Below are 25,939 nucleotides of genomic sequence, written 5' to 3' on the forward strand. Positions count from 1 at the left end.
AAATAAAAGTTTTCCCAGATAAACAAAAGCTGGGGGAGTTCATTGCCATAAGACTGCCCTACAAGAAATGATCAAGAAGGCCCTGTGGAAAAAAAAAAGGGGTTGGAGCCGGCCCTCTTGGGGTAGCGGTTAAGTGTGCATGCTCCGCTGCTAGCGGCCCGGGTTTGGATCCTGGGTGCACACGGATGCACTACTTGTCAGGCCATGCTGTGGCGACATCCCATTTAAAGTAGAGGAAGATGGGCATGGATGTTAGCCCAGGGCCAGTCTTCCTAAGTAAAAAGAGGAAGATTGGCAAGGATGTTAGCTCAGAGCTGATCTTCTTCACACAAACACAAAAAAGGTTTACAAAGCCTTGAGCAAGGAGATAAAGAGACAAAATCAGAAAATTGTAGCTCTCTGTCAGAACAGGTTAGCAAACAATTATAACATTAAAGATAAAGGGAAGGAAAGCATCGAAAATAACTATAATCACTTCATTTTATTCACAAACTCACAACACAAAATGGTATAAGTTGTGACAACAATAACTTAGACAGGTTAGAGGAAAGGGGTAGAACCTGCTTAGGCTAAGGAAATGAGAGACTATCAGAAAATGGACTATCTCATCTATAAGTTCTTTTATACAAAGCTCATGGTAACCACTAAATAAAAAATCAAAACAGAAACACAAATGATAAAAAAAGAGAAAACTGAGAAAACCATCATAGAGAAACACCAAAGTGAACTGGCAGTCGGAAGTACATGGGACAAGAAACAAGGCAAATACAGAACAACCAGAAAACAAGTGATAAAATGGCAGTATTAAGCCCTCTTATATTAATAATCACTCTAAATGTAAATGGATTGAATTCTCCAATCCAAAGGCACAGTGTGGCTGGATGGATTAAAAAACAAGAACCAACAATATGCTGCCTCCAGGAAACACATCTCAGCTCTAAAGACAAACACAGGCTCAGAGTGAAGGGATATAAGACAATACTCCAAGCTATTGGCAAAGAAAAGAAAGCAAGTCTTGCCATACTTATATCAGATAAAGTAGACTTCAAGATAAAAAAGTCAACGAGAGACAAAGAGGGGCAGTATATAATGATAAAAGGGACACTCTACCCAGAGTACATAACACATATAAATATATATGCGCCTAACACAGGAGCAAAGTACAGAAAGCAACTATTAACAGACCTAAAAGGAGAAATTAACAGCAACACAATGATTGATAGTATGGGACATCAACACCCCACTTACATCAATGGATAGGTTATCCGGACAGAAAGTCAACAAGGAAATAGTGGAATTAAATAAAAAACTAGACCAGATGCACTTCATATATATATGTGTGTGTGTGTGTGTGTGTGTGTGTGTGTATATATATATAATATATATAATACTCCATCCAATATCAGCAGAACACACCTTCTTCTCACGTGCACATGGAACATTCTCAAAGATAGGCCATATATTGGGAAACAAGGCAATCCTCAATAAATTTAGGAAGGTTGAAATCATATCAAGCATCTTTTCCAACAATAATGCTGTGAAACTGGAAACCAAGCACAAGAGAAAAACTGGGAAAGTGACAAATATGTGGAGACTAAACAACATGCTACTGAACAACCAATGGATCAATGAAGAAACTAAAGAAGAAATCAAAAAATACCTGGAGACAAATGAAAATGAAAATACACCATACCAATTCATATGGGATGCAGCAACGGTGGTCTTAAGTGGGAAATCTATAGCAATAGAGGCCTACCTCAACAAACAAGAAAAATCTCAAATAAACAACTTTACCCTATACCTAAAAGAACTAAAAAGAGAAGAAAAAACAAAGCCCAAAGTCAGTAGAAGAGGGAAATAATAAAAATCAGAGCAGAAATAAATGAATTAGAAACCAAAAAAAAAAAAAAAAGAGGATCAATGAAACTAACAACTGGTTCTTTGAGAAGATAAACAAAATTGACAAACCCTTAGCTAGACTCACCAAGAAAAAAAGAGAGAAGGCTCAAATAAATTAAAGTAGAAATGAAAGAGGAGAAATTACAATAGATATCACAGAAATACAAAGGATTTTAAGAGAATACTATGAAAAAGTATATGCCAACAAACTGGATAACCTAGAAGAAATTGATAAATTTTTAGACTCATACAACCTCCCAAAACTGAATCAAGAAGAAATAGAGAATCTGAATAGACAAATCGCAAGTAAAGAGATTGAAACATAATCAAAAACCCTTCCCCCCTAAAATAGTCCGGGACCAGATATCTTCTCTGGAGAATTCTACCAAACATTCAAAGAAGATTTAATACCTATCGTTCTTAAACTATTTGAAAAAATTGAAGAAGACGGAACATTTCCTAACTCATTCTACCAGGCCAACATCACCCTGATCCCAAAGCCAGAAAAAGACAACACAAAGAAGGAAAATTACAGGCCCCTATCACTGAGGAACATAGATGCAAAAATCCTCAACAAAATGTTGGCAAACTGAATACAGCAATACATTGAAAGGATCATACACCATGATCAAGCGGGATTTATACCAGGGATGCAGGGATGGTTCAACATCCACAAATCAATCAGTGTGATTTGATTTGTGGATGACATGATTCTATATATAGAAAACTCTAAAGAATCCATTGGAAAACTATTAGAAATAATCAACAACTACAGCAAAGTTGCAGGGTACAAAATCAACTTACAAAAATCAGTTGCATTTCTATATTCTAATAATGAACTAACAATAAACTCAAGAATACAATCCCATTTACAATCGCAACAAAAAGAATAAAATATCTAGGAATACATTTAACCAAGGAGGTGAAAGACCTATACAATGAAAACTATAAGACACTATTGAAAGAAATTGAAGAAGACATAAGGAGATGGAATAATATTCCATGCACATAGATTGGAAGAATAACATAGTTAAAATGTCCATACTACCTAAAGCAATCTACAGATTCAATGCAATCCCAATCAGAATCCCAATGACATTTTTCACAGTAATAGAACAAAGAATCCTAAAATTCATATGGGGCAACAAAAGACCCTGAATAGCTAAAGCAATGCTGAGAAAAAAGAACAAAGCCGGAGGCATCACAATCCCTGACTTCAAAACATACTACAAAGCGATAACCATCAAAACAGCATGGTATTGGTACAAAAACAGACACGCAGATCATTGGTACAGAATCGAAACCCCAGAAATAAAACCTCATGTCTACAGGCAGCTAATCTTGACAAAGGAGCAAAGAACATACAATGGAGAAAGCAACGTCTCTTCAAGAAATGGTGCTGGGAAAACTGGACAGCCACTTGCAAAAGAATGAAAGTAGACCATCTTCTTTCGCCATACACAAAAATTAACTCAAAATGGATCAAAGACCTGAAGGTGAGATGTGAAACTATAAAACTCCTGGAAGAAAATGTAGACAGTACACTATTCGTCATTGGTCATAAAGGGATCTTCTCGAATTCCCTGTCTACTCGGACAAGGGAAACAAAAGAAAAAGTAAACTAATGGGACTTAATTAGACTAAAATGCTTCTTCAAAGTAAAGGAAACCATGAACAAAGCAAAAAGACAACCCACCAACTGGGAGAAAATATTTGCAAATCATATATCTGACAAGGGGTTAATCTCCAAATATGTAGAGAACACATACAACTCAACAACAACAAAACAACCCAATCAAAAAATAGGCGGGGGATATGAACAGACATTTTTCCAAAGAAGATATACAGATGGCCAATAGGCACATGAAAAGATGTTCAACATCACTAATCATTAGGGAAATGCAAATCAAAAATACAATGAGGTATCACTTTACACCTGTCAGAATGTCAGTAATTAGGAAGGCAAAAAATAACAAATGTTGCAGAGAATGTGGAGAGAAGGGAACCCGCGTACACTGCTGGTGGGAATGCAAACTGGTGCAGCCAGTATGGAAAACTGTATGGAGAGTTCTCAAAAAATTAAAAATAATACCATACGACCCAGCTATCCCACTACTGGGTATTTATGCAAAGAAGTTGAAATCAACAATCCAAAGAGACTTATATACCCCTATGTTCATCGCAGCATTGTTCGTGATAGCCAAGACATGGAAGCAACCCAAGTGCCCAACGACTGCTGAATGGATGAAGAAGATGTGGTATATCTATACAATGGAATACTACTCAACCATAAAAAAGACAAAATCGTCCCATTTGCAACAACACAGATGGACCTTGAGGGTATTATGTTAAGCGAAATAAGCCAGAAAGATAAAGACAAACACTGCGTGATTTCACTCATATGTGGAAGATAAACAAACACTTGAATGAAGAGAATAGATTAATGGTTACCAGAGGGGAGGAAGGCGTTCGGGAGTGGGCATGAGGGATAAAAGGGCACATCTGTATGGTGACTGACGAATAATAATCTACAACTGAAATGTCACAATGTTATCAACTGTTATGACCTCAATAAAATAAAAAAAAAATCAAAAGGTTTTAAAATTCTAGTCAAAGAAGATGATGGGTCACTGAGAAACAATACTTAGTTCTCCATTTAATGAAAGTGATAATAAAAGATTTTAAAGGCAAATTCAGAAGATTACATAGCTCTTAGCAAAACTTAGCTCTTGCTATTGAGAAGATTCAGTTTTCTTAAGTAATCAACTAATTTGTTAAGTAGCCACTAAGTGGTGGGGAGTGTTCCCATGAGTGGGGCCACCAAGACATGGTGGGAGCTCCTCTGGGCCAGGGTGCCACTCTGAAAGCATTTGCATGCAGGCTGGGCTGCCCCTGCCTCCTCTTTTATTTTATTTATTTCGTATTTATTTTTGCTGAGGAAGATTCACACTGAGCTAATGTCTGCTGCCAATCTTCCTCTTTTTGTATGTAGGCCACCGCCACAGCATGGCCACTGACAGATGAGTGCTGTAGGTCCATGTCCAAGAACCAAACCCAGGCTGCCGAAGCTGAGTACACCAAACTTAACCACTGGACCACTAGGGCTGGCCCACAGTTTGCATTTCAAATGGCCAATTCTCTTTCTTTATTTTTCTTTAACCTCAGGCTTTACTGACTGAGCTAGCTAGGCTCAGTCTCAGGCAATTGTGGGCTGTTATCTCCTGGGGTATTTATATTCCAAAGACGTAGGAGAATTGACAATTTCAAAGGGCAGAGAGGAAAAAAATGCAAGGTTTTCCCCAGGAGTTTCAGAGTAATTCCTTTTTAAATGTTTCCTGCTTTTCTCAAGTGCAGGACAATTGTACTTTGAATGTCCTGATTTTGATTTTTTTTAGTATAGCCAATTTAAAGGATCCATCATCTGGCCATTGACGAGTAGGACCTTAATAGTGACTCAAAGCAATATGTTTTTATATGGCTTAACCAAAGACACGAGGTGTCCCCAAAGGAGAGTGCCAAGGATGCAGTTCTCACAGGATCCAGAAAGTTTACTCCCAAGTGAAGTCTAAGAAAGCAAAGGCTTTCATTGCACAGGTAATAATGATGGCGTAGTGGAAATGATGTCTCCCACAGGAATGTGGGATGCGTCCAGTCACAAACCTGCTAGTTTGTGACACCAGGCAGGTGCTACTGGAATGGGACTTTTCCAGCACTAATAAACAATGAAGGTTAAGATGACAAAAGCACCTTATGGACTGGAACCCCTTATGACAAACTCCCCTGAGAACTGGCACAGCCAGACAAAGACAGAGCTGTTTATGACTTTGTGTCTCGGAACCCCAGTCTATTCGACTGACCACCAGGTACACTCTGGAAGTGCACCTTCTGGGTGGTGGGGGCCAGAGAAAATATTTTCACTGGTCACAAAGCCAAGCTCTCAGGACATAGCACAAGGTATAAGGAAAAACCTCATCCTGTTTTTACATAGAGGACCCACAGCAAAGTTTGTTTAAATAGATGCCAGTTTGTTGAGAACCATAAGACGCAATAGTCTGTGAGACTGGCTCAAACAGCAGGCTTATAAAGGGCCTGTACCTGCTGCCCTGACCTATGGTTCTTCATCCTTATAAAAAAATGACACAACAAAGACGAAGGAAAACAATGACTATCTCTGGGAGGAAGAGTTCAACAAAAATCAAGAGTACTCATCCAAATTTACTAGAGTCGCTGGGCCCTAAGGAACTGATTCCACAAATAATTTCTGCTAATCTAAATTTAGAGAGAGACAAAAAAAGCAACGCTCATCACTTTCATACGCATCAGATCCTGAAGACAGAGATGTGGGAGGCTGACATGGTAAGAAAGCTTACCTTTTTTGCCAGCTTCTGTGTCAGTCGTCCCAGTATCTCTTCCATGCAGCAGTTAGAGGGAAAAAGCAGTATTCCAGCTGGTGATTTTCCTGGTTGGGTCTCCAAAACTGCCAGGGAGGGGGAAATTCCCCGCTCTGGACGTCTTAGGTTCTTATGGCTGGACTAATAATAAAATTGAAACAAGCCCAGATTAACAGGAGAAAAACCAAGTTAATACATTTGCGTGGAAGATCATAGAAAAAAATGATGCTCAGAGAGTGAGCAAGCAGGCAGTTTATATGTGTTTTTACACAAAGAGACAATAAATTTGTGAGGATTTGACAGGACAAAGAGGAGGAGGACTGAAGATGATTCGGAGCCGTGTTCAGTTTGGGCTCTTGGGTGGATCAGATGTCGTTAGCCCTTAGATAAGGTTGAGAGATTGGTTGCCTAGGGACTGAGATGCTAAACTCAGTTTTGGATGTTTGATACGATGTCTGTGGATTCTCCAGGTGGAAATACTGTATGGGCATTGGGGAAAAGCTCTAGAAGGAGGCTGGGGCTTTGCCAGTGGTGAGGCCGTGAGTGGGGCTGGTGAGTGGTGGAGGCCAAGATAGAGAAGAGGGAGCGAGCCCTGTGTCTGTGTCTGTGAGATACTGCTTAGCCTGGTCTCTTTGTCACAAGCCACAGGGCTGAGTTCTAGTCTTCTTTAACCTTTCCTCTGTTGATCAGAGTGACTTTTCAGGGTTTTGGCCCAGATAGATATTCTTAGCCTGTGGGGTCACTTATTAATTGCCTAAAGGAAAGGAAGGGCTTTCAGAGAAAGTAATAGAGAAGAGAAGGTAATCGAAACACATCCTATCAAACACTTGAACATTCATTGTAAAACATAAAAGCACAATGTAAATTTCAAGTTTTGTTGAGAATACCGTGTCCACAGGGGAGAAAGGGAAAGGGTGAGAGTAGGAGGGCAAACGGGAAGAAGTAACTTAGAAAGATTAAGCTAATAGCTAGGCTACTAGGTCTAGAAATCTCCTTGGAAGGCTCGCTATAGCTTAAAAGTTACTTGACCTGTCAGTTTCTTGGGAGTAATGAGTTTTATATGTATGCATTGCAACATAAAATACTAATAGCCAATAAACATGGTGTGCTTACTGATTGTCGTACAACTGGCAACTAGTGTACCTAAGTGTGTACTAACAGAACAAGTTATAGCCAACAAATACTGCGTGCTCACTATGTGCCATGGGGCCGGCCCTGTACATTTTTGTTTGCCCATCACCATATATGTGACTCCCTTCACCCCTTGTGCCCACCCCCTCGCCCCATTGCCCCTGGTAACCACAATACAGTTTTTTCTGTCCATGTGTTGGTTCATATTCCACATATGAGTGAGATCATACAGTGTTTGCCAATCTTCCTCTTTTTGCTTGAGGAATATTCGCCTTGAACTAACATCTGTGCCAGTCTTCCTCTATTTTGTATGTGAGTTGCTGCCACAGCATGCCTGATGAGTGGTGTAGGTCTGCGCCTGGGAACTGAACCCAGGCCGCCAAAGTGGAGCACGCCGAGCAGAATCACTAGGTCGTGGGGCCAGCCCAAGTTTAGACATTTTTTGGCCCCATTTCTTTTTTTTTTATTGATGTCATAATAGTTTATAACGTTGTGAAATTTTAGTTGTACATTATTTCTTGTCAGTCACCATATTTTGGCTCATTTTTTTACTTATTGAGATTGTACCATGTATATAACTTTGTTTACTGATTTTTTTCACTTGTTATGAAATTTTTCATATTATTAAAATTTTACAAATATTTAGCAAATAACTGTATAACACTATATTAATGGATAATTCATAACTTACTTCATAGTTTCCCTATTATTGGACATCTGAGTTATTTCCAATTTTTTCCTCTTTTGAATTTTGCTATGATAAACATCTTTTTGCATTGTCTGTATTGCATTTCTAGTTATTTCCTGGGCTATATTTCTGAATGTAAATAGATAATTTGGTCAAAGGAGTTACATGGGCTCTTGATAAATACTGCCAAGTTGTTTTCCCAACACTTGTTAGAATTATCTGTACTTCCATAGGCATTATATAACTTGGGGTAAAGCGTTTTGAAATGGGAAAAGAAACTGTTTTCTATTGTTTTGGCAAGGGTGGACATGAGGAAGACCTTGTGAAGATGCAACCTGCCGTTGGAGCCTGGCCCAGATGTTGCTCTTGGTGAAAAATATTAAAATACCCCAAAGGATAGAACCATCCTTGACAAAGATCAGGCTAAGATATATTTTCCAGAGAGGTTGTTTGTTTGTTTGTTTGTTTGTTTGTTTAAAAGACAGAAAAAAGGTGAGTTTCAGGCAGCAGAAGAAATTCCAGGGTCTCAAAACTGGAGTATTCTTTAGGGTGGGGCAAAGGAGGCTGCTGCCTGGTGTGCTCAGGTCAGGCTAAAGGTCAGGAGAAGAGCCAGGGGGCAGAAAGAGAAGGGCTCTCCACTGCCAGTGCTCAGGACCTGCTTCCATCCAGCGTTGCCCAGGTTTAGTGAAAGGGAGTGAACAGTAAGTCAGGCCAGACCCTTGGGGAGCTGGTTAGGGGCCTGAGGAGCCAGATCTGTTGTCCAAGGAAGTTCAGACCTAGGCATGTTGTATCCAGTGAGAATTCTCTGGTGAGGCTTCAGTTATCCTTGGTTAAAAATTTCCATCTTCTTAAAAAATTCTTTTGTGTTTTTTCTTTTCTTGTTCTTGTTGTTTGTTCCTACTGGAAGATTAGTCAGTCTTGACTGAAGGAAGTAGAAAAGGTTCATTCAACCTAGCCAGCATAACTAGGGTGGTTGGAAGAGCCACTCTAGGAAGTAGGTGACCATGACCATCCCATAGCCCTTTCTATAACTCTAATAGCCCCTATTGCATTGTCATTATGCCTCGTCCTTTATCTGAGGACATATTTGATTTCTCATGCTCCTCTGAAGCAACTTAAGGATAGAAACTGAATCTTTGTTTCTGATTTTTAAAGTATCTGGCAAGATACTGCTTACATTATAGGTACCCAATAAAGATTTATTAAATTGACGACTTCTCTCACACATGGATTCTGCTAAGTGCTTGATACTTTTCGTTCATTCCTTCATTCATCCATCCCTTAATAAGTATGTAGTTTTCTGAATGCCTACTAGACACTAAGCATTATATTAGGCACTGGGTATACTAATGGGAATAAAAACTCAGGGTTTTAGTGACCCTTAAGGAGCTCATTACAGAATTGATTGACAAGTGTTGCGATTGAGGGACAGATGGGTGTTATAGGAGCACAGAGGAGGGTCTGGTAAGTCGTCCTGGGATGAGGGTGGAAGTGTTGAGACCAGTGAGAATTTATCTTTTCAAAGATAAATTCTAAAGGAGGATTAAAAGTTGAAGGAAGTGCCTTCCAGGCAGAGGCAATAACATGTGTAAAGTCAGTGGCGGGAGGTTACCTATATTTAGGAAACTGCCAGTACTTGAGTATGTTGTAACAGAGAGTACAGAGGGATGGTGGTTAGAAACAAGCAGGGAACAGATTATGAAGAGCCTGGCATGCTGGGTGAAGAAGTTTGGATTTTATCCTCAAGGTGAAGGAAAGCAGCATGTAGGTTTTAGGCAGGGCATTGACATGGTCAGATTTGTTTTTTAGGGAGATCACTGTAGTTATCAAAGTGCAGAACAAATTGAATCAATGAGTAGGGGGAAGATGAGCTAAAACTGAGGCAATTTAGTGAGTGAAACCCCAGGAAGAGGATAGGTTGACTTAGCTGTGTTTGCTACTTCCTTCTTCTCTAGGATACCCTTTCCCATGCTTAGGGACCATGTCTCCAGTACCTGCCATAGCACCTGGTGGACAGGAGGCATTTAAGAAATGCTTCTTAGCTATCTCACTCCTCTTTGTATCTCCCAAGCCTACTACAATGCCTGATACTTGGAGGTGCTTGGTACCTGTTGGTTAGCTCCTGGTTAGCAGTGGAGTAGTAGTTGGTTACCTGTTGGTTAGTAGTGGCTTGAGCTAGCAGCCACTGAACACTTATTTGAAAGTAAGGTGGGCACCCTTTTTTCTGTGGTCACAAACCAGGCAAAATTGCTTTCCAGGTTAGAACTGACCTTGAAGATATATTTTGCATGGCCCTTCTCAAGATGTCTCCAAAGATATTCTCCATCTTCTGACGAGTCTTTGTTCCAAAGTAGACAGTGAGTTCTTTTAGGGCAGGAAACATATTTTCATTAATTTTTGTATTCCCAAGATTTTCCACAGTGCATGATACATAGTAGGTGATGCTAGATGTTTGTTTCATGAATTTGAAATTCATTGTTTTGGACTTGAAATATGTTTCATGAAATATGTTGTAAAGGTTAATTAGGTGCTGATTTCCCCTCAGAAGCCTTTTAAATCTATAGCCCAACAGGGTTAACTGGGCATATCTAAGGCGTGAGATGGAGAGGAAATCTAGGAGATGTGAGAAGTTGGCAGAATGGGAAGTAAGTTACTTCTCAGAAATATTTAGCAGTTGAACTGAAACAATTTCAGAAAGGTTGTGGGCCAAAGGTTGTAGGTTCTTAGAAAGTCATGTTAGGGAGATTGGGAGGCTCTGGGTTTCCATTACCACATAGCATTATACAAATGGCTTTCATTTCTCCTCTTGCACTTTAAACCACAGTTGAATGAGATGACTCACCACATTTTCCTGACTCTTTGTCTTTTTGTTTCTTTTCTTTGTTAGGCACGCCCTCCTCCTTTATGCCATTCTCATCACCCTTTAAGTCCCTGCTGAATGAAATGCCACACTCTTTATTTGGAATCCTGTGGAAGAAATAGTCTCTCCCTATCCCGAAGGTCTCAACTTTTAGACCCCTTCATGATACTTAATGCTGTCTACTGGATTGTATATGGGTTATCACATATAAGTAATTTAGCTCTGCCTATTCCATAGTACAGGGCCTTTAAATGTTGAATGACCCATGTGGCTGAACTGTATTATTAACTTAGTATGATGGTTAATTTTATGTGTCAACTTGATTGGGCCATGGGGTGCCCAGATATTTGGTCGAACTTTATTCTGGGTGTTTTTGTGAGCGGGGTTTGGATGAGATTCATGTTTAAATGGGTAGTTTGAGTAAAGCAGATTGCTCTTCCTCATGTGGGTGGACCTCATCCAATCAGTTGAAGGCTTGAATAGAAGAAAAAGATTGACCTTCCTCTGAGTAAGAGAGGATTCCTCCTGCCTGCCTTCCTTCCAGCTGGGACATCTGCTTTTTCCTGCCTTCAGACTGAACTGAAAGATTGGCTCTTCTGGGTCTTGAGCCTGCTGGTCTCTGGACTGGAACCACACCATTGGCTCTCCTGGGTCTCTAGCTTTCTGACTCACCCTGCATATTGGGAATTGTCAGCCTCTATAATCACATGAGCCAATTCCTTATAATTCTCTTTCTTTCTCTCTCTCTCTCTCTCTCTCTCTCTCTCTCTCTCTCTCTATCTATCTCTTTATCTATATCTAGATATACATCCATCCTATTGGTTCTGTTTCCCTGGGGAACCCTGACTAATACACTTAAGGTCTGGATTTTAAAAATATTCTAGAGAAAGGAAAAGAGTTTTATCTACCTTTCCTGGAACTGGATTAACATGAGACACACTTTAAAAATGGTGCTTACCTCTGATACCTTTTCATCTGAACTCTTCTCCCTTTTCCAAGATTTCAGGCACATAGGACTTTGCTGCTTCCATTAGCCCTCCACTGTAATATCTGACCTAGGCCCACCCTGTTCCTCACTTAAGGCCCAAGTTTTCCTTGCTTTTGAGTCCTCTTCCCGACCCCACCCCATCAAAGGTCCCAACTCAGTGTGGTAGATTGGAGGTAGGTGGTGGGGGGAAAGCAGTCTGAGTGTTCAAGTGATTCATGTGTAGTTGAAAGTTCTCTTACCTTCTCAGAATCATTTGATAAATGAATTGGATGAAATATCAAGTAGTTTAATAAAGCGGGGTGAAAATTTTAGGCAGAGTAGGAGTGATATCTTTTTTTTTTTAAAGATGTTATTTATTTATTTATTTTCCCCGCAAAGCCCCAGTGGATAGTTGTATGTCATGGCTGCACATCCTTCTAGTTGCTGTATTTGGGACGTGGCCTCAGCATGGCCGGAGAAGCAGTGTGTTGGTGCATGCCCGGGATCCAAACCCCGGCCGCCAGCAATGGAGCGTGAGCACTTAACCGCTAAGCCACGGGGTCGGCCCTAGGGGTGATATCTTTGAATAATTGCCCAGGGTAGCCTTCCCGGAGCCAGTCTTAGGGTCAGCACCTCCTATGCACTTACTGCTTTGACACATTCTTCCCTTTTCCAGCTCTGAAACCACAGCTCCTCTAAAAACAATAACAAATAAGCACTCTCACAGAGATAGCAATGGAGATTCTACTGCTGATATAAGAAAAGAGAAAGAGTCATGATTTGCATGTCTCCATTGCATCTTTATAAGTTAGCAAATACTTATGATTTTAAAAGGCCCATTTTAGAAGAATATAGACTGTTTTCAAGATGATGACAAAATCAGTAGTTTTACATTATTTGTGGCCATAAATAGAGAAAAGACCTGGTAGCAGAGCAGATTTTAATGAGGTATTGGAGGCATCTTGTTTGAGAGGGTTTTGGTGAGTCAAGTCTGCAGGGAAGCTGCTCTGGCTTAAAATACTTAGCACCTAGTATATGATAAGATAGATTGTCCTTCTAGGATTCCTCTACCCCAAAGGAGGGGGAATTTAGGGGAAAGATCATGATTACAATGTGAAACTACAAACTCCTTGCATCTATATTAATATTTAAATATATTTAGATCTTTCTCATATTTAAAAAAATCCCATTTTCGAACCATATTTCTCTTACTGACTTCCACTGTATCACTCTTTTCCTTTTTAATAGACAAACTTCTTAAAAGAGTTGTTTCTAGTCACTTTCTCCTTTTTATCTCCCATCTACCCCTCAGCATCGCAGCGTTGATTTTTCCTCCCATCGTGCACTTGAAACTGCCAAGGTCTCCAAAGGTGAAGTCGTCCCCAAATACAATAAACCCTTCTCCCCCTTGTTTCACCTGATGTCACAGGCACTTGCGACTGTTGACCACTGTTCACTCTGGAGCTGCTGCTATGGCCCTCACTCTGTGTCTTCCCACCAGTCTGGCTATTCCTTTTCAGTTTGGCCACCTCCTCTGATCTGCACATCCCATAAATGTCAGTGGTGTTTAGAATTCTGTCCTATGCCCTCTTCCCATTCCATATATACTCACCGGGCCCTTTGTGGCTTCAGTTATAATCACTCTCTCTTGAGTTGTATATTTCTGTCTATTGGATATCTTCTTTTGAATATGCAACATGTCCAAAACTGAACTTGTCTTACCTCCAAACCAGATCCTTAAAAAAAAATTTTTTTTAGTGGCTGATACCCACAGTGATCTCTGCCGGAATCCTGGCCACATCCTTGAGTCCTCCCTTCGTCTAGTCAGTCACTGAGTCTTGAAAATGCTGCCTCCTAAATATCTCTCTAACCTGTCCACTCCTATTTCCAACCTTACTCACACTACTTGTTCAGGCCACCATCATTTCCATCTCTAGATCACTGCAATGGTCTCCTCTCTGACTCCCCTCCTTGCCTCCAGTGTAGTTCTATGCCCCCTCTAATTCACGGTCCACAGTGCAGCTAGAGTTGTCTTAGAAAACAAAATTCTGATTTATCTTTTTCCATCATTAAAGTCTAATCATTCTCTATTGGCCTCAGGATGCACTTTGGTCTCTTCAGCGTGGCTCCCAAGTTTTTTGTCGTGTTACAAATTTAAAGACCTCTGTCTTGTCCACCTTCATCTGTGCCATACTTGCCCCTCATCCCACCCCAGTTCTTGTACTTTATGCTCTAGTCACCAAACTACTTTAATTCCTTAAATGCCCCTGCTCTCTATAGCATCGGGGACTTTGTACTTCCTCTGTTTGCCTGGAACACTCCTGGCATGCCTCTTTGTTTTCCTATCAATTTTAGTTATCCTTCAGGCATTGGTCTAAACGGTACTTCTTCTGTAATCCAACGCTAACACACAACCCCAGATTATGATCCTGCAGTTCCCAGTGCTCATCCCTTTTGCAGCATTTACCGTGCTCTCCTGAGACCACCTGGTGAATGTACTGTAAGCATCTTGCCGGCAGGGCCTCCGTGTCTCATTGTTGAATTCCTGGGTCCTGGAAAAGTACCTGTCACATAATAGATGCTCAGTAAATATTTCTAATATTAATGAATGATTTGTCATAGTTCCTTTGGACACATTTCTCATTAAACCAATTCAACAAGTGGTGCAGCGCTGGTAGGGAGAGAGCAGAAATTAGGTCAAAGCCTTGATGTTGGTTTTAAAAAAAATTAAACAAACGTTCAGATTATTGCGATTTTACAAGCCAGCTATGGGTCTTAATGGGCTTATGGGATAGGATAGCTAAATCTGAACTCCAGCCAGCTGACATAGCCATTATCCAGGCTTTAAGATTCTTTTTTTAAAAAGAGCTTTATTGAGCTATAATTCATATAAAATACAATTCACCCATTTAAAGTGTAAAAATCAATGGTTTTTAGTCTATTCACAGAATTGTGCAACCATCACCACAATTAATTTTAGAACATTTACGTCACCCCAACAAGAAACCCCATACCCATTAGCAATTGCTCTTCGTTCCAGTCCCTTCCCTGCATCTCCTCCCTCCATCCCCTGGAAGCCACTAGTCTACTTTTTTGTGTCTGCGAAATTGCCTATTCTGGATATTTTATATAAATGGAATCATAAAATATGTGGTCTCTGTGACTAGCTTCTTTCACTTAGTATAACGTTTTTAAGATTCGTCCATGTTGTATCATGTATCAGTACAAGTTCTTGTGTGGATATATGTTTTCATTTCTCTTGGGTATACCTGGGAGTGGAATTGCTGGGTCGTATGGAGGCCTTAGGATTCTTAAGTACAGAGGTTGCTTTAGAGAATAAGCTCACAAACAGATAAGCACCAATAGCTCTTGGTCTTTAATTTGCTAATTAATGGTAGGCAAGTTGTACAGCTGGTTCTTTGAAGAATTGACATTAATCAAATTTCTCTGTCTAATGTAAAGTAGCCAACAAATGTGTAAAATCTAATTCTCCTGTGTAGGATAATAAAGCCCTCCATGGGTTTAAATGAAAGTGGGAGAATTTAGTGTCTGTTTCTGCCCTTTTCCATCCCTGCTCCACCCCACTCCTGGACCGTACAGAGCTGGCTGACCACGGAGTTACTCAGGAAAGCTTTAATTGTGGGAGTTGGCCTATTCGCTGATTTGAGTCACAATTAACTCAGTGCTTCCATCTCTGTGTTTATGATAGGGGTTTATTGTTCCTTTTTGTTTTAAATTTATTTTTATTTTTAATCTTTTGTTTGTTGCAGTAACATTGGTTTATAACATTGTATAAATTTCAGTGTACATCATTATACTTCTATTTCTGCATAGATTACATCACGTTCACCACCCAAATACTAATTACAACCCATCACCCCACACATGTGACGAATTATCCCTTTCGCCCTCCTCCCTCCCCCCTTCCCCTCTGGTAACCACTATTGTTCCTTTTATTACTCTTCTCTTGGGCTCTTTTTTCTCTTCTCCACACATCTCTGCCACCATATACACTCCTGTTTTTTTCCTGCTCTTCCCTTTCTGCTCAAACTCCTGTTGTATCAAACTGTTCCTCGGTCCTATGTAAGTTAGGACAATAAAGTTATGAGACTCACATGAGTTACAGGATTCCTTTTACAAGTATATCATATCCAGGTAAATATGGGCACCTAAAACGTAGTTGTCCTGGATGGCTTTACATTTATTCCAAAAGTTCTGTCATTACTCAAAATATTTTGGTCATTTACCATTTAGGGTTGCTCTCAAAACCAGTCTGAGCTCTACAAGAAGACCAGTTTCACTTTGTTATGATCACACTTAGTATTTCAGGGAGCCTGCCACTGTGCTTGTATTTATTTGTCTTCCTGTTCCCAGTTCCCCTCTTTGTTTCTTGCACTAAGTCCCCAGTCAAGAAGAGTTCTGGGTTCAGATGGGGCTCCAAGTATGGGGCAAGGCTGGTGGTCATGGAGAGCCCAGCAGTGAAGGAGATCGGCACACTCAAGGACTTGGACTTTAAACAAAGCGTGCTTAAGCTGCTCTTTTTAGTGTGTTCTCTCCTGTGGACCATTTCAGGTTTGTGATCTCCTCCTCCACTTTTTTTTTTTTTTTTTACAGAAAAGAACCATCAAATTGTAGGGCTGGGGACATAGACTTGAACTGTCCTCCTGTCAGAGGAAACTAGGGGAGAATGGGTAGGCAGAGGTACTTCAGAGGGCTCCATTTCCTTCTCTTCCTGGGTAGTTAATGTTCTACCAGCAATTCCCACTCTTGGGGAGAGCAGGATCATGTTCCAGCCCCACATCACTGCTCAGGGCAGAGGGCACTTTGTACAGAGGGTTGTGATTCAGGAAAGACCTGTATCTTACCTTCCTACTTCATCTTTAGAGTCTAGCCATCTGTAGTCTTATATCTTGTCAGTTCTCAGGCTCTGGATCTTCTTCTTCTCTTCTTCTCTGAGTCTCTGCTCTAAGGGGAAAATGAGGATGTTTACCAGTGGTGGGAAAAAGAAACCCTGAAGTTTGTAAAGCAAAAATTAACATCGGGGCCAGCCCGGTTGCATAGTGGTTACGTTCACGTGCTCTACTTTGGTGGCCTGGGGTTCACAGGTTTGGATCCCGGGCATGGACCTATGCTCTGCTCATCAAGCCATGCTGTGGCTGTGTCCCACATACAAAATTGAGGAAGATGGGCACAGATGTTAGCTCAGGGCTAATCTTCCTCAGCAAAAAGAGGCAGTGGATATTAGCTGAGGGCCAACTTCCTCACCAAAAAATAAACTAACATGAAGCTGGGCTCCCTGCCCATCATGCCTCCCTCTCCTCTTCAGCAGTTTCTGAACCCCCAAAACCCCAGTGAGATGTTAGCTGACAGTATAAATGTGTCTATAGGATTTCCTCAAAGATGGGACTGTGTTTGAAGGCTTTATGTTCCAGCTACCATCTTATCTGCTATTCTCATTTCCAGAGGATTCTAGCTCTCACAAATAGGTATGAGGCCAATAGTCTGGAAATTCAGCCTCTCTTCACCCTTTGTTAATCTCAGAATAAGTGATGCAGAGGCTGTTTAGATAATATAGCTGTGGGGAGAGAGAGAATGGAGGCATTGGAACACCTGCCAGGGAAGGGGCCGGAGAGCACCATTGGTGAATGCACATCTCTGGAGCAGAGTAAGAGAGGAGGTGGGAACAGGGAAGGAAGCTAAAGGAAGCCAAAGAATTGTAGGAATTGAGGGTATAATCCATAGGGGAATCGTGAGGGTCTAGGCAGAGGCTTCTGGTGGTCCGTCCCCACCTCCCTGAAAGAAGAGCTGCCTGATAGTGCCTATTGTGGGCGTGGCCTTAGGCTGGGTTCTGGGGATATAGAGATGAGTAAAACACAGTCCCTACTTTACAGGTGTACAATCTAACAAAGAGAAGATAAGTGACAAATAGGAATTAGATGAGATTTTCAAAATGTGTGGTATTGTGGGCTGGGATACTGCTGCCACTACTAACAGCTTACATTTATTGCTCACCCGCTGTCTTCTAGATGTTTTACACCCGGATTAAATCATTGACTCCTGACAAAACCCTGTGAAGCTTGTATTGTTATAATCCACATTTTATAGGTAAAGAATCTGAGGCCCAGAGACATTGTAAATAGCTCGCCTGAGGTCTCACAGTGGGGATTCAGGAGCAGGAACTCCAGCGCAGGTGGTCTGGCTCTGGAACAGGTGCTCTTAGGTAACATGGCCTCTTGCAAGTTGTCCAGAGAGTGTGCGGAAGCTCTGCCACTGCCCATCTGTGTGCCTTTGTACCTCTGGGCTGCCCTTGTGCCTGGGGCACTCTTCCTTCAAGACGCTGGTCAAGGGGGAGGCTCTTGTGACATCTTCTCTGACTCCTTCTGCCTACCCCAGGGCAGTCACTGTCCTAGGAGCTTGAGCAGTGCTTTGTGTTTATTTTGTTTAACTCCCTAGGATTCTATTTGTTGGAATATCTGACTCCTCGTGTTAGAAGCTTCTGTAGAGCAAGGACTTTTCTTTTCCTGAACAATTTCAAATACGTGCCAAAGTTAAGCTAATGATATAATGAATCCACATGTACTCATCCTGCAGCTTCAGCAATTATTTCATGGCCAATCTTGTTTTATCTATACTCCCCTCTCCAAACCTGGAGTATTTTGAAGCAAATCCCAGATATCAAATCATTTCATCTGTAATATTTCAGTTGTATTACTAAAATATCAGGGATCTTTAAAAAATATAACCACAATACAATTATCACACTAAAAATTAATACTTCCTCAATATCATAAAATATTTGATGTTCAAATTTCTGTAATTATCTCATAATATTTCCCCTTCCCTTCCCATTTTTCTTTATTCTATTATATCTTCCTTTGTCCCCCCCACCCCCACTTTTCTTTTCACTTTGTTGTTTGAATAAAGACCCAAATAAGGGCTTTATTTTTTAATCTTCATATTCTCTTCAGTACCTGGCTTAATGCTTGACATATAGTAAATGCCTAGTAAATGTGTGTTGAGTGAATGAATCTTCAGGAATCTATAAACTGTCCTGGTTGGATTATGTAGCCTGTCATTTGTGCTTGGTTTCTTGGGATGGCTTTGGGTTTCTGACACCTTGAGTTAGGGATTAACTGAGATGCAGCTACCGTCAGTGCCTGAGAACATCACTAAAGGTTTGAGGGCGATGAGTGTAGCTGTGACTCAGACATTCACAGGCGAGAAGGACATGGGCCTTTGCTTTCTTGTTTCTGATTTTTGTCCTTAATCTCTTGTTATCTCTCTTTGAGTTCGGACTGAGCCTGTTTGGCTTTTTTGCTGTTTCTTCAGAACAGGGCCCTGGAGGAGCTCCCTGAGAGCGTGAACAGCTCTCATATGGTGCTGTGGTAGGCAGAGTTCTAAAATGGTACCCCCAAATTTACCCCTAATTCCAGACTGTGAATATGATGAGATATCATGCCTGTGATTATGTTACATTATGTGGCAAAAGGGATTTTGCAGATGTAACTAGGGTTACTAAGCAGTTGACTTTGAGTTTAACAAAAAGAGAAATTATTTAAGTGGGATTAATCTAATCACACAGGTCATTTAAAAGCAGGCATTTTTTCCAGCTGGTTTCAGAAGGGAAATCAGAGATATTAGAAGTGTGAAAGGGATTTGATTTAAGGGATGTTCTCCATTGCTGAGATGGAAGGGGCCTTGTGACCAGGACCTGAGAATAGCATCTAGTAGCTGAGAGTGGTCCCTAACAGGACAAATGTAGACCTCAGTCTTATAACTTCAAGAAACTGAATTCTCTGATCTACTAAATGGATATTTTGTACCTGATAGATTGAATTAGCTGTTTGTTTATTTTATTTTTAAAAATTGAGATAAAATTAAAATACACTGAAATGCATACAGATCTTAAGTGTACAATTTGGTTTTTGGTAAATGTATACACCCATGTAATCACCACCTGCATTGAGATGTAGAACATTTCCACGAACCCAAAATGCTCTCTTGTGCACCTTTGTTGTTAATTCCACCCCTATGGTGAGTTCTAACACCATTCATTACTATTGCCTATTCCTGAACTTCCTTTAAATGGCATCATATCATACATGCTCATTGTGTCTGCCTTCTGTGCACAGCATAGTGTTTTGGAGATTAATCTTATGTTGTTTTAGCCTAAGTTTGTGCCCTTTTTATTGCTAATTAGCATTCCATTGTATGGATATTCCGCAATCTGTTGATCCCTTCACACATTGAGGGATATTTGGGTTGTTTCCCCTTTTTGGCTACTGTGAATAATGTTACTGTGAACATTCGTATGTAACTCTTTGTGTGGATATCTGTTTTCATTTCTCTTGGGTAAATACTTAGGAGTGGGATTGCCGCACTGCATGTTTAACTTTATATGAAAATGCCAAGCTCTTTTCCAAACGGCAAGTTGTGCCATTATATGTCCCCCAGCAATATGTAAGAATACCGGTTGTTTCCCATCCTCACAACACTTGGTATTTTAAAGTTTAGCTCTTTTCCAATAATTTCTTTTCGAGTACCTCTCTGTGCCTTGCAGAATAGATTATTCTTCTCATGGGCATCTCATAGAATGTTCTCCAACTCCCCAGTTTTTCAATACTACCTATTTTAGGTCAGTGTTTTCTAACATAAAATATATGTGAGAATCACCTTGGAATTTTTAAAACTACACAAGCCCAAGTCTCACTCCAGACATACTGTACCAGCTTCTTCAGGGATGGTTTATAGACTTATCATCTATGTTGAAAAAGTTCTCTAGGAAATTCTGAATCGTACTTCTAGCTAAAAACCACTGCCTTTAGGCTCAAATTGTACCTATTATAGCAGGGGTTCTCCATCCTGGCTACACGTTAAATTTATCTGGGAAGCTTTAAAAAACTACCATTGCCTGGGTTCCACCCCACACCAATTAAATCAGGATCTGTGGGTGGGGCCTGAGTATCAGTTGTTTTTAAAATTTTCCCAGTCATTCTAAGTGTAGCCATATTTCTCATTGGATTTCTCTGTCTTCTCTTGTGGCATTTATCCATTTCTATCTTTGTATTATAGTAACTTTTCATGTCTTATCTCCTGTCTTAGGCTTTATGTTCCCTGGCATAGGGACTTTGCCTGTCTCATTTCTGTATCTTTCATGGAGTCTACCACTGAGCCTTATAGCACAGTAGGTGCTCAATAGGATTTCATGAATACAGGAACTAATCATCAGGAAAAGATTCTCAATCGTGGGTAGGTTGTGTCTTGTGTCTCAGGTTCACACGTTAATGCTACAAGGTCTTTGTCCTCCCTCGGGTCGGAGTTGTTGCTCATGATGACTGGCGTAGGTAACTCCCCTGTGAGAGAACAGGGACAACATTGCCCTGTTTGGTGTTTGTTTTCAGACATGTCGTTGGGACTAAGAATTATATGTTTATATGGGGTGGGGGGGCAGGGATGGGTAAAGAAACAGATCTAATTAGAATGGAAAAATTACACTAGAGAATAGTGGTAAAGAAAGTAAGAAATGTTCCTAAAGAGAAAGAAATTTGAACTTATCTGGTAGGCCAGGGTAGACCAATATAGATTCTTGAGTAGGAGAGTGAACCACTTTTTAGGAAGGTAATGAGGCAGTAGTATGCAAGGAAAATTTCAGTAGTGAGACCAGAGACAAGAAGTCAAGCTGTACTTCCAGCAGCCAAGTTGTTGAGGGTCTGGGTTATTAAGGTTTATGAGAACGGAGAGAATAACACAAGTGAGAGATATTAAAAAAGAATCAACAGGTTTTGATGACATATTTGTGTGGGAAACAAAAGAGCAAGGGCTGAAGGTATTTGCATGTATCATGAGTTCTGGGAAGGAGCAGGTGTAGAGATAGAGATGTAGGAGGCATCTGCAGAGAGGTCACTGAGCTGTGGAAAGAGGGTGGTGGAGGGAGACAAGCAGGGTCTGAGTACTAAATCTGGTGTGGGGGTGCAGTGCATCGGCTGTGGATGGGAGGAGGAGAGTGTCCAAGAAGGAAAAAGTTGTCTGTGGTCTTAGATGTTGTAAAAGTGAACAATGTGAGGATGGTGAAAATATCTTGGAATTTGGCCAAGAGATGGATACTGATTTTATGCTGCTTCCAGCAGTCTTGTGTCTGGAGGCACTACAGCAGAGGCCCTGGAGAAATGAGGTGATGAGGAAGGGGAAAGACAGCACACATGTTTCAATAGTTTGGAAGTGAAGGAGATGAGATAATAGGTTAATACTTAGTGGAATTAATTAATGATGGTTTTTCAGGCCAGAAGAGATCTGACCCTCTGAAGGAACTGGGGACAAGGAAGATAGAAGGTGCTGGAGAGATTTCTATGTGACTGAACCCGTGGAGACTCCTGTGCGTGAAAGCTGTATTGCTGCATTTGATTCACTGAAGACACCTGTGCGGGAAGGGTTACTTGTCCCTCAGAAAGAGGCTGGTTGAAATCTTCCTCATGAAATCATCTTCTTTCTGGGAGGAAAATAGGCATTTTCTTTCAGGCAGCTTGGAGCTTTGGCCTGTTGACTCTAGACAGACCTACTTTGTTAACAGGTGTGCAAATGAATTTAGCTAATTCTCTAATCACTAGATGAAATACCTATAGACTTAGAAATAGGCTTACTCTGTTAGCCAGTTCAGTGATTTCTCTTTCTTCTGCCTGTAAAGAAGACATTGTGTAAAGTAGTTTCAACTGTGAGGCAGCATGTTGATGTCTGATATATAATTTTTATTGTAAGTATAGAGCATATTTTACAAATAATTCCTAAGCAGCCTTAGCCAAGCAAAATTAAATAACACAGAATAGCGTGGATGAGGGGGAGGTATATACAGTCTGTGTCAGGGTTAGAAAACCCTGAAAGAGATACCTGAGTACAGAGAACTCCTAGGTAACCCTCTTTGAGGGGGCCTCTCAGACACAGCATGAGATCAAGTAATCAGGATTGAATAAAACCTTTCTCTCAAAAGCCCCAAAGAGATTCCATCTGCGTAGAAGGCTGGGTGGGAAGTACATTTGTCTCTCCTTCTCCTGCCCTTCCTTTTATCCTAAGACTCACAGACCCCATGAGAGAAAACAAATTTCAGAGGCTGTTCAAGAATCCTAGGGCCCAGTTATAATATTCCCCTTGTGTCCTAAGGAGCATCAGCACCAGTGCAGCTTTCTGGGTTGTAAACAATGCCAAGGACATGAGTGATAATGTTCCCTTCAGGGCGCTCCCACTTCTCAAGGACCAAATGCATCTTAGCAGGGGCCCAGCTTTCCTGAGAAAGTGAGTGGGGCAGACAGATAGAACATGCACAGGCAGACACATGGGATAGAACGGTGGCTGGTGATTGGCCCGAGAAGCTTGGAAACTGAGTTAGATCCATTTCCAGCCATGAAGGAGGAAAATGGCTTCTTGTTTTCTATTTGGAGCCCCTGACATAGAAGCCTTGAGGAGCTCCTGGCCAAGGGGACTTGAGGGATTTTGGTGGCTTCTTTTACCTAAGGCAGTCAGATTGGCTTACACAGCTAAGATAAGTAAAAATAACCCCTTTCACATAAATAAGCAGTTACAAAAATTAAAATGGCAGAATGTCTCAGAGAAAACCCAATTTCCCAAATTGTGCATTCTTTAACAATTATTTAAATTATCTCTGAAGGGTAGCTCTCTGATTTGTTTCCCAAATTCCCAGCAGATTGTCTCTGTTAACAGCTGACTGTTCCCTAAAGCTGTAACCCCTCCTTCTGTGGGCATTTACTTGAATAAAGCCCATAAAGTGATTAAAATGTGCGTGCATTTTCTTTTTGCATTTTCCAGTAGGAGTCGCCTATGGACCTTGGCAGATAGTTTTCCTAGTTGCTTCTAGTGGGTTCTCTGAAGACAGGCTTGCCAAAGGGCTTAGGTGGTATTCCCACTAAGCAGCAAGGTTCTTAGGCTCTGGTCCTACAGGTAGACACCCTAACAATATGTAGAATTTCCCAGTTCAGAATTGGTTCTATATTTGTTTTCCTGTGTCTTGTGGGTTCACCCTGGGCTTTGGATTGACTGAGAAGCGTTTACTTTTACTTTTTCTTTGTTCTTTTCTGGCACATGCATTTCAGTGGATAAGGACATACCTCTCAAGCTTATGGAAATTCAAGCTAGACTGGGATAGGACAGGACTGGGGTGGGAAGGTGACTGTGCTCTGAATAGGTAAGTTTAAAACAAGTCTCAGTCAGGAGAAGGGGAGGTGCGGGAGGTTCTGGCAACTCTCTGAGGGTCTGCTTTGCCAAATTTCAAAGACTAGGAAGGTTGGGTTTCCTACAGACTCCCAGATGTACCTATTCATGTATTGACACTGAAGGGAGGGTCTGTGACTGGGCAGCCTGGAGATGCCTCATTTGGGAATTAAAGGGAGGAAAAGAGGCTTCTTCCTCTTTTCCCTGAGGGAAAAAGGATCCTTCTAGTGATGGGGATGAGAAGCTTGGAATAAGTCAGCAGTGCAGCGAGCCTGGCAGGTTGCATTACTTCTTTTTTACATCTCAATAAACTACTTCTGTGGCTGATGAGGATGGGGAGGCTGAAGTTAGTTAGTTTCTTTGATTCCTGGGCATTGAAGTTCAGGGAAAAATATGCAACTTCATGGACCTGAAAGGCAGGAGCAGCGGTCAGTTAAATCAGTGTCACAGGTCAGGCCCTCACCTGGTCTAGTGTGTTTTAGTACCACGTGCTATCACCACTTTGAAACTTTTAGCTTTGGAGAAGGGCTTTTATCACCCATTATCTCTGCTTGCTAACACCCTGTGAATGATCACTGCAAGAGAGAGATTATAGTATTCGTACAACGGAATACGATGATACAGCAACAAGAATAAACCAACTACAAATGCATACAACAATATGAATGAATCTCACAAAACAAGTTTGAAGGAAAGAAGCCAGACACATATAAGGATATACTGTGTCTTTCATTTATGTAGGAGCATAAAGAGGCAAAACTAATCTAGTGCATTGGTAGTCAGGATAGTGGGTACTCTTTGGAGGCAAGTAACTGGAGGGTTTTTTGGGGGGAGGATGACATGTTTTGTTTCATGATGTTGGTGCTGCTTACATGGGTATGTTTAACTTGGGAAAATTCATACACTGTTAAGATATACTTATGATTTAAGTACTTTTCACTATATATCTGTATGCTATTGAAAGGTTAAGATGAGAAAAATTTGGTGAAATTATTACAAAGTAAAGGAACTAAGACCTCAGATCCATTAGAATGGAAATTATCCTTTTACAGTAATAGCAGAGTCAGACTGAAGGTAGAAGATGGGGAATGATCGAGGCCTTCTATGTGTTGGGCACTGTGCTGGGTGCTTTACATTTGTATCTCACGTAATTCCTTCAACTTCACTTTGAAGTAGGCAGCAACCCATTTTACAGATGATAAAGCTGAGGATCAGAAAGGGTAAGCTAGTTGTCCAAGGTCAAAGAGCTACTAAGAGTCTCAGCCATGATTCAAACACAGGATGGGGATAATTCCAAAGTCCACATGCTTGCAATGAGGTAGACTCATGGGGGTCATTTACAAACACTTCTTTGCTGCTGCACTGAGGAACTTAGACCGAAACCTCATCTCACAGTGATGTCTTCAAGAATAACCCCTTCTACACAGAGATATTTCCATGAGAAAGTGAACCAGTGAAACTGGCTGTGCTTACCTTGTTAGGGGAGTTGTCAGAGCGGCCCTGACCTGGGGAAGCAAAAGAAGAGTTACCAACCCATGGAAATACACAGCTGACTTATGGCCTTAGAACGATGGTGCTCCTAAGCTGTTGTGATTTCTAGCTGAAGGAGGTGGCCGGTAGTGGGAGGGTGGAGTGTGGAGATGGTCCATGATCACTTAAGGAATTGGCTATCCTCAGAGCGTCTGGTCCAGACCCAGGGCATTAGTACCAGAGGAGGGGCAGGAGTAGAGCCACAGGAGGCCTCGTCCACTTCTGAAGACTTTCCTGGTCAAAAGGCCTTGATTTTT

The 25,939-nt window shown here is 41.0% G+C and overlaps 1 long non-coding RNA gene across 1 annotated transcript in view; it reads left to right on the forward strand.

The window, feature by feature from the left end:
- Positions 1–23,705, forward strand: part of LOC147912871 (uncharacterized) — a 214,153-nt gene extending 190,448 nt beyond the window's left edge. The window contains exon 6 of the long non-coding RNA XR_015549500.1: positions 22,215–23,705. This is a non-coding gene — a long non-coding RNA (uncharacterized LOC147912871). The remainder of the gene's footprint in view (positions 1–22,214) is intronic.
- Positions 23,706–25,939: the final 2,234 nt, after the last annotated feature.

The sequence above is a fragment of the Ceratotherium simum genome, chromosome 33 (genome assembly GCF_057802395.1).
Source record: "Ceratotherium simum simum isolate JZ-2026a chromosome 33, ASM5780239v1, whole genome shotgun sequence".
Lineage (NCBI taxonomy): Eukaryota > Metazoa > Chordata > Mammalia > Perissodactyla > Rhinocerotidae > Ceratotherium > Ceratotherium simum.